The sequence below is a fragment of the Lactuca serriola genome, chromosome 6, assembly GCF_051521515.1.
Source record: "Lactuca serriola cultivar US96UC23 chromosome 6, Lser_US96UC23_V15, whole genome shotgun sequence".
NCBI classification, from domain to species: Eukaryota; Viridiplantae; Streptophyta; class Magnoliopsida; order Asterales; family Asteraceae; genus Lactuca; species Lactuca serriola.
Window position 1 is genome coordinate 165101799 of NC_136413.1, and position 11090 is coordinate 165112888.

Here is an 11090-nt window from a genome sequence, read left to right on the forward strand (position 1 = left end):
GCGTCGTAAGGTTACGACACGCGGATGCATGTCGTCTTCCTTTATGACAGGGCCTTCGTTGATACGCATTGCGTGTCGTAAACGCGCGTCGTCTCTCTTTATGACAGGGCCTTCCTTGACGCGCATTTGCGCGTCGTCTGAGCCTTTTACGACGCGCAATGAGCGTCGTAAAAGGCTGTTTTTCTAGTAGTGTTACAGTGTTTTGTGTCATATGTTTAAGGTTTTCTCAGGATCACGGTACGGCACCGGCTCGATTGTACACACCAGAAGAAGCGTTGGTTTTGAGGATCCTTGCCTATTAATTGATTGAACAAAAGAGTCATCTATTGTAATTTAAACAAAAAGGGAGATTTTTATGAAAAGTGTTAAAGAGATAAACGATTTTAAACAAAAAATTTGTTTTAAAAATTTCAGTGTTACAAAATCCATAGATATGAAGTCTCACATTCAAAGCACATTCCTTTGAACATCCTTCTTACATAAAAGTTTCTAATCTAGACATAGATTCTTGATATCCAACTCCCAATATGGAAATATTTCCATATTTTCCATACGACAACTCGTTATTAATATAATCATATCTAATCATAATAATGTCATTATGGTCCATTCGTTACTATACTTCTAACTGCCCACAAGTGACCAATCCTTGGCGAACCTTAGATTGTCCTTGTCAGTTGTTTAATTAATTTAGTCAAATCCGATTCTAGTCCTTTTTCCCTCTTAATGCCCTAGGCATTTGGAAAATTTTGAACGTTCGAATATTACAGCATATGCAATCGATCCTATACCCGAAGCGTATGGGACACAATTCATAATGAAAAAACATGATACTTTACCAGTTTCTTGCTATAATACTACCATATATAGAATGCCCCTATGTTAAACCTTTTCAACATAACATTCATATATGTCTTTTGACTAAATTCAATTAAAATTTCTCGATCCAAGCTTTTAGATTTGAAATGAAGTATAATATTCTCTCCCTTAATTATAACAAAACAAGTTTTCAACCCCTGCAACTTTGCAAAGTTAAACTTTTATTTTCTATAATTAATATTGCTAACTTGCAACAATTAAAATAATAATAATAATAATGTTCCCACTAACATGATAATTATATCCATACCAGCATAACATTTATGCTCCCACTAGCTTTGACACGTATTTAGAAAATAGTTTGACTTCTATAAATCAATACTTATTGACTTCCAAAGTTCATATTTCTAATACGATATGCTTCGATAAGCCTTTATCTAAGCTTCTCAAACTCATACACCTTTCCTTAGATAGCTCACATGGGTGTCTAAACTATTTTAGAACCTACAATAGTGAGTCCCGAATATTCAGACTTATTGCCATTTCTCACAATTCAAACTATGAAGAGGGATGCCGTAACCATAATCGAATTTGAGAATGCAAATATCACAATTGTTATCTCCTTAAAATCTCTATTAGTGAAAGCATTTCCTCACAATCATTTTCATGAAGCGGAGAGAAACCTTATCACTTAGATTTTATGGTGTATGTGTGCCTATCCATGTGAATTGTCATAACCATAATTGTAAGACAAGGTTTAAGACAAATCCAAACTCATATGGACTAAACTTTTTCATTCTTAATTTCTTTCCATCAAGGGTCCCACCATTGCTTCCAAGTTATTTAGCAGCTCACCTATACTAGTGAATGTACTTTCATTGAACAACGTGCTTGCCTTTATGCAGTCTATTGAGAACTCGTAGAACTCATATGCATAAGTAACTTTACTGGAATGGCACATAAACAAGAATATGTCAACACGATAGGTTAAAAACCTCAAGTCGTGTGCTAGTGTCTAATAGGTTTACTCTTGATTAGTTTTTGAACGTTTTCAAGATCATTTAGACTCCCACTGACCTCTTGACATATAAGATTCTCTTGTCAAGAAACATTTCTTGACAAACAAATATTCATGAGTTAGTGAAGATTCTTATCAAGACAAACACTACCACACAATTGGTATTAGTTGGTCTTTGTCTTATCCAAGACATCACAACTTACCAATTTCAAACGTGCAAGAGTAAGAAAAACATTTTTCTACTCCACATTTGATGAGTGTGTTTAAAACTTCTTAAGATATGTCACTAAAGTCACAATCTTGGAGTATGAATCTAAGACTTTATTTTAGAACGAAGTATGATTCACCTTTTGATTTAACCATTTCAACAATTTGCTATTCCTCTTCTTAGCCGCACTAGTGCACTAAGGTGTCCTTAGAGGATCAATTGTGATATGGTTTCATAATCAATAAGACGATCATAAAACATGATACTAAAGTACTCTCCCATCTTTTCAGATTGGAGAAACTTTTATCTTTCTGCCTAATTGATTCCTCTTATTCGTTCTGCGATTCATTGAAACTTTTTAATGATTCAGAATTATACTTAATCTTGTAAGCATAACCACATTTACTAGACTTTTAGTAAATCATGACGAATAATATTATTGTTATTTGTGGTCGACTTGACCAGTGCATAACATTGCGTACCAGATCTCGTTAGTCTTTCACTTGACTCACATACTTATATGAACAAGGAATTAATCTTAATTTTCTAAGTACCAAGATTTCCATACATCACATGACTTAAATCATATGATTCCAAGCTTCTGTCCAATTGAAACTTGGGCGATGGGAATCTTTCCTTACTTAGAAAATTTCGACACTACCATAAATAACATAACTAAGAATCACATACACTTAATATTGCTTATAATAGAAACACATAAGCTTCAATTTTCACAAATGACATTGCAAGGAGATATAAATAAGACAAAACTCAAAATTTATTTTATTTATAAAAGGTGCGGAAAAACTTGTCCTTATAACGCAAATTCAAATGAAAACTATGATATTACATATTCCTAAGCAATCTATCATAACTCTAAGTAGTAGCTCAAAAATCCAATCATCGAATCATGCGATCAAAATTCATTTCTTCGTGATCAAACTTAGTTCACTTCTTCCTTTAAGCTTCCTTTCTTTTCTTTGATCCTACAACACATCAAAATGCAATCTTATCACATCATGTATTAAGAATCCAAAATAGAAAACTTAATAGATTTAGATAGTGGATTTTACCTGAAGCAGAGTCATACATCTTGACTATCCCATCTCTTAGATCTCTCAGGTACTCAGGGCAGCTTCGCAATCAATTCCCCCTCTTTTGGCAGTAGAAACATATGGATTCTTCTGGAATGGTACATGGGACTATCTCAGACTCAGCCCTCCTCTTGTGTAGAGAAAACTTTTCTGGACTTCCGATATTTCCATTGCCCATAGAAGGTTGGGATATTGATTTATCAGACAAATTTGCTCGACCAGTGCGCCAAATCATTGTTGATTCAGCAGGAATAAGTCAAATCAATGAGGGTCACGTCGTGATCCATCACATAGTACTCTCTAATGAACTCACCATATGATTCGGAAGTAACTGAAGAACCAAGTCAACAACCAACTTCCTTGAGACATCGACACCCAACATTCCCAATCTATCAATATGCAACTTCATAACCAAGACATGAGCACATACAAACTTTCCATCTTCATGTTTGTTTGCCACCAGGGCTTGAGTGACCTTGAACTTTTTCAAGTCTTCGAACGTGGGTCAGGGAGAATTATTGGAGGAAGTGGAGAAAGTGAAGAATGATTTCCATTTCCACAATCCAGTTGTGGAACGTCATCTTCAAGCAGAAAACTTTTTCCAACAGATTCAGGAAGATCATAGTTGATAGACTTTGACATCTACAAAACGGAAAAAATTCAATTTAGTTGATAAAATGCTCAATACAGCACCCAAATGAAATATTGAGGCTAGGATCCAACAAAATATTCTACAATTTGGAAGAGGGGTGTCGTAAGCCAAATTGTAGAACATTTGAAGGTAGGTAAATGGCGATTTACCAATTCCCACCATGAAAAACGAAAATTGAAAATTTGGTTTTAAATGAATTGAAAATCCTAGATCCTTTGAGATTCATTGTACTTTTCAACAGCATGTTTAAATCATGATTACGCCCTTCAAGTTTGTGACTGGGATGCCGAGGATCACAAACAAGGTGTGGATAACCATACAAATTAGCTTGGTACTCTCGAAGATGTCTATCACCTAATCAATGTGCCAGTTAACCACACACGCTCCATTGATCTATGATAATCTACGAGCTACCCATTGCCAGCCTTCATTGGTCCCATATTAGTCTGTCGGTTAACCACACACGCTCCACTAACGACCAACAATGTGCAATGTGCAATTTCATGGCTTAGCACAAACTCCACATTTTCCTAAAGTAACTAAGATTTGGGAATTTATAGAAGTGTTTAGTTACTTCGTATTGCATTATATTTATAACGGAAGGTTGTGTCCTATCCTACCCATTCGGCTAACGACCCTCCATTAGTCAAGAGTGCGGTGGGTAAGACTGGATATCCATTCAATCGCCATTTTATAGGCAATTTCCTTAAACACCCCTTATAGACCAGCTTCATAAATGAGGCATACTAACGGTAAGGCTGACTGTTTACTTATACATATATAATATTAAACTTTTAATTTTATATAGTATAAGGGTGTATTTTATACTTTTAAAATACTAGGTGGTTTAATGTATTAACAAATTATACCTTTTAATTTGATTAACTTAAACCATATAATTATGGATTTATTAATTATATCTTTTAATTAAACACTTAATTAATTTTAATAAAACCATAAGGGTGTAATTTGAACTTTTCAAAATACTAGAGTCTTAGAATTTAATATTTCAAAATTAATATCTTTTAATTAAATTTTAAATTCCAAAACTTAGGATAAATTTTGAAACCTTTCAAAATATTAGAGTTTAACTATTTAAATTTCAAAAAATTAAATCCTTTTAGTTAAAGTTTAAACTATAAAACTTAGAGGGTGTAAATTGAAACTTTTCAAACTTACTAGGTCAAATATTTGAATCATAATAATCCTATATCATCCATATTTAACCAAATCCATTAATTTTGATAAGGATAATACTTCCAAACATAAAAAATCGATTTTAGGCAATAAAAAAGAGTTTTGGTAATTATTCTTAACAAAATCTGCTCAGAAAATCGAAAATCATGGTAACTGCACCCTAGACTCGCCGAGTTCATGCAACTCGCGGAGTCCACTGATGGACTCGTCGAGTTCAAGCAACTCGCGGAGTCCACTGATGGACTCGCCGAGTCGGCTGTGCAGACAGCAAAAATTCGACTTTTTGATCCTTTGGCAGTTCACTTTTGCTATTCAACTAGAAAAACAACCTAGGCTCTGATACCACTGATGGGTTATGGGCCTAACATCAATGCTATGGTGTTCATGCAACCATGATTGCGTTGATCTAGGTTTTTCTAAGTAAACATATAACATTGAATATTAAAGCAATAAACCCTAATGACGAGCCTACAAATCCGAAAAATCACATATGAATAGGGTTAGGAATATTACGTTGATTGTTATGTAGCAATAATAATCACAAACCTTCTTGATCTTGACTTATGAAAGCCTAGTGCCCCAAGTGTTGCACCTCTAATGGAGTCACAAGCACTCTATGCAAAGGATAAAGTAGGAGAGAAGGATTTCCGGCCACCTTAGGGTTTCCTCAAGCATTAGACGAAAATCCCTTAGTCATGGGGTCTATATATACTTGTGGTTGCTAGGGTTTTGGTGGAAACCCTAATATGTCTGCTTAATCCTTAAGCGAGCCATGGACCCTTTCTAGAATACCCTTGGATGAATTTCTTATGGGCTTTCCATAGAATTCGTCCAACCTTATTCCAAGGTAATCCATCAGCCCAATTGCAATTATCTTATAATTATAGTATCAGTCCCCTTATTTAATCAGTCGCTTTTGATCACCAAATTAATTCCAGATTAATTTTTGATCAATACTGATTAAATAATATGATTTCCAAATAATATAGTAAACTTGTAATATATTAATAAAACCATTTTCGAGTACCAATTTATTTTTCATATAATAAATTCTACTCTTTCTCCTATTGCCATCCTATCAAGTTGCATGAGTGAAGGTAACGCAAAAGGACCATGCTCATAATCGGGTCAAGTACATACCAAAATAGTTATGGGCTTAGACACCTAATCCAACAAATACAATAACGGGTAGTGCAAAAAATGATTGAAGGCTCGGAAGAGTGATTATAATATTACCACAAGGGAAAATAATTACAATTGCTGATATATTATTTTCATCCAAATCACCAAAAAATTTATTAAGTTTTAAGGATATTTGGTCTAACGGATATCATAATAAAGAGCATCTCAATATTACAAAAATGATATCGGGTAAGAAAATTTTTTGGGAAAAATTATACATATTGTCATTCGGATTGTATTATACAAATATTAGAATGATTGAATTCCATGTTACTGAAACTAAAAGGTATGATAACACCTTCAAATTTTGGCTTGACCAGTTGGGCCATCCCGGATCAATTATGATGTGTAGAATAACTGAAACCTCAAGTGGTCATTACTTGAAAACCAGAAGATTTTTCAAGCTAATGGATTGTCTTGTGCTAGATGCTCTCAAAAAATTAATTTCCCATCCATCATTGAACAAAGTTGGGTATGAAAGCCCTAGTTTCTTAGAAAGAATTAAAGGGGATATATGAGGACCAATTCATCCACAATGTGGACCATTTAGATATTTTATGGTTTTAATTGACGCGAAAATTAGATGGTCATATGTGTGCTTGTTATCTAGTCGTAATATCGTTTTTCCAAGATTACTTGCACAAATAATCCGCCTAAAGGCACTATTGCATGTCGATTGGGATAACTATTGAACATCATGTTGCATATGTTTATACACAAAATGGTTTAGCTGAGTTGTTAATCAAACATCTTCAATTAATTGCAAGACCATTACTTATGCATTCTAAACTTCCAACATCGACATGAGGACATGCAATTTTACATGCAACATCACTTTTACATATCGGGCCAACTAGTTATCATAAGTTCTCCACTATTTAACTCGTTTGTGGTTAGGAACCAAATATTTCCCATATAAGGATGTTTAGATGTGTAATTTATGTACCCATTTCTCCACCTCACCGCACAAAAATGAGTCCTCAAAGAAGAATGAGAATTTATGGCAGATATGAATCTCCATCTATAGTAAAATATTTAGAACCATCAACTGAAGATTTATTTACATTTAGATTTATCGATTGTCATTTTGATGAATCAGTTTTTCCAACATTAGAGGGATAAATCAAGAAGTTGGAAAATAAAATCTCTTGGAAGGAATTATCACTTTTAGTTTTAGATCCTCCTTCAATTCAATGCGAACTTGAAGTGAAAAAGATAATTCATTTAAAAAATATAGCAAGTTAATTGCCATATGCATTTACTGACCTTAAGAGAGTAATAAAATCTCATGTACCAACTGTAAATGCTCCACATAGAATTGATATCCCAGAAGGAAAAAGTACAACTATAAATGAATCAAAGGCACCCCTGAAGCATGGAAGACCATCCGGTTCAAATGATAAAAATCCTTGAAAACGAAAGGGAGCAAATATAATTGATGTTCCAAAAGAGAAAACTAATGAAGCTCTAGAAGAGACCAATGACATAACAAAAGAAATCGAGGTGCCTAAAAATTATGAAAATGAAGAGATCTCAATAAATTATGTCATGAAATGAATAAGATGGAACCGAAATAAGACAGACATCGACGATAATTTTTCATATCATGTTGTGTGCAAAATTATGGAAGAAAAAGAGGATCTTGAACCTAAATCTATAGAGGAATGTAAAAAATAGAAAAAGATTGGCCAAAATGGAAAGATGAAATCATTAAAGGGCTCATTAAAGGGCTTAATTCTCTTACTTAATGAAAAGTTTTTGGACTTGTAGTTTGTACACAAAGGGAGTAAAATCAGTGGGACACAAATGAGAATATGTGCTTAAAAAACGATAAAAATGAAGTTATAAGATATAAAGAAAGAGTGGTTGCACAAGGTTTTACCCAAAGGCCCAAAATTGATTATGAAGAAACATACACTCCTTTGGTTGATGCAGATACATTCTATTATTTAATAAGTCTAGCAACACATGCAAAACTGGAGATGCGTCTCATGGATGTAGTTACCGTCTATTTATAAGGTTCACATGAGAAAGATATTTATATGAAAATCCCATAAGGGTTTAAGGTGCCATAAGCACAAACTTCTAATTTTAGATAAGTATATCCAGTAAAATTAAATAAATCTATGTATGGATTGAAACAATTTGGTCATATGTGGTTCAAGTGTTTAAGTAAATTTTGTTGAAAGAGGGCTACAAAAATAACCCAATAAGTCCATGTGTATTCATAAAAAGATATGGATTAGAATTTGTCATAATTGATGTTTATGTAGATAATTTGAACATAATTGGAACTCCTAAAGAATTGGAAAATGCCACTTCTTGTTTGAAAGAACAAAATTGAAATGAAAGATCTTAGTATGACGAAATTAAGTTTGGGCCTTCAAATTGAGCACACCAAAATAGAGTTTTTTTTACATTAATCTTGTTATCTAGAAAAGGTGTTTAAAATTTTTTATATGAATAACTCACATCCATGAGTATCCCGATGGTGGTAAGGCACTTAGATGCCAAAAAATGACCAACTTTGGCTTTGTAAAAAAACATGAAAAACTTCTTGGTCCCAAAGTAATATCTTAGTTCTATTGGTGCATTAATATATCTTCCTATTAGTACAAGACCCAATATATATATATATATATATATATATATATATATATATATATATATATATATATATATTGTAAACTTATTTGCAATATATAGTTCTTTTCGAACAAGAAGACATTGCAGCATTTAAACTTCGACTACTAGGAAAATCACCAAACTTTACTCTGCTAGAACTCATAATTCTTCAACCAAACCTCCAAGGGTACACACAATTTGAACCCTAGTTATACCACTAAGAAGACTATGATTAAGGGTCGATGCACCAGCTGCACCTTCGACTATTACTATTCGAAAACCCCTGAATGACTCGCAGATGCCGATAAGGAATGGATCGGAAACAGATCACCAACTAAACCCATTGATCCCACACATAATGAGCGAATCCCATGCGAAAGTACTCTTACCAAACTTTGAAATCGATCAACAGATCAACACTTTCCCGTCTCAACTAAAGATATCTAACCCATACCATAAACTAACCATGTTCTCTATATCTCGTGTATAAATTGAGTAGCTCAATGCTCCTCTATCTAGATCCTTGGTGCTTCCGAAAGGAAATACCATCCACGAAGATTTTGTGACAACCCGAAATTTCCATTCTGTACAAACAATATCACTTCAATAGAAGTTATAACAGTCACAGTTAATTTTCAGACTTTTCCGTATAAGTTTGAGTACTTTAGGGTTTACACTTCAGGAAATATCAGGAGAGTGGATGCACTAGGGTTTTGTGCAACACTGTTATTCCAACACTCTGTTATATTAGAAATCATTTCGAGAATAAAAATATTTTCTGCCAAAAATATCTCGGGACTATAAATAGAATTTTGAACCAAATTCATTCATTATTCGCATTTCCAACTAGAGAAAAGTCATTTCTCTCTCACGGATCTTCGGGTTTTCGTCCCAAATCGTGAGTACACTTCTCTAGTTGTCTTATAATGCTTATTATGTGCTTAATAACATAGATTACATATCAAATCTGTGAGATTCGGGAGTTTACCGCCCAAGAACGTTCTTGGAGAGTAAACTCCAATATGTGGCTTAAATGCTACCTAGTCTTTTCCCCATGTTAGGTAACGAACTTAGGCTTATTTGTAAGTGTATTTAAGACAGAAAACAATCAAAAACACCAAGATCTAGGTGTTCATGGCCCAAGAAGTTCTTGGACCGTGAACTCCAAAATCAAGGGCCAAAGAGTGTTTAAATCACTCCTAAAGCCTTGGACTTTAACCTCTATTTAATCCTAGCTAATTTGTGGACTTTAAAACATCAAAGACACCTCCCAAAGTGAGTTTATGGCCGTATTAATGTGCTTGGGCCATGAACATCAATAAAGGGCACCAAAGTGTGCCTAGGGTCTTCATTTGCCTTAAACAATTGCCTAGAACATATCCTATGTGAGTATGGGACTTGAAAGCATCAAAAACATCATTCCAAGGGAGTTTACGGTCGTAAACTCCAAAGGAATTGGCCTTGGGGCCGTAAACTCCTCAAAGGAGTGTTTCTATGCCCTAAACTAGTCCAAGGATTAAACCACCAAGTTAGAATACTTCTAGGGATCATTTAACACCTCAAAACAACCAAGGACATTAAGTCTTGGAGTTTACGGCCGTAAACTCAAGAGTTTACGGCCGTAAACTCAAGAGTTTACAACCGTAAACTCCATGTGTGAGGTTATATGGAGAGTAAACTCAAGTATAAGGCCCTTGGGAACTTTAAACCCCTTTAGCCTTGTCCCACAACAACTTAGATGCAACCCTTAGGACTTATAACACCTATACAAGGTGTTTACATGTTCAAGAGTGTCCCAACTAAATTTATTAGTTATTATTTGGCTAATTAGTTATATACATGTTCATTATATGATAACTAGGCTCGTGCGTGTGAACAAGTCTCCGTTTGCCACCTAAATCAGTATCTGACACTCCATCCAATCCACTCACCACAAGTGAGTTCATACCCCTTTAATTAACCTTTGAAATACTTTTAAATGTTTTAAATGATTTTATGGGGGGGGGGGGGAATACAAGTTAAATACTTATATTTATTATATCAATCACATGTGATTAATAACTATAAAACCAATGATTTTATTACTGTTCAAACTGTTTATCAAATTGTTTTACTTCAAACTGCTTTACAAACTCTTTCACTTATCAAATAATTTTACTTAAACTTTGTTATACTTATAATAAATTGCATGCCCGTATATTTATGGTTATATAAGCAATGTTTAAAAGGCTTAGGAAGGCCGTCCGCCCTGTTTCCTTTTCCTCGATTTGGATGTGGTCTGGTGGGATATCGAGT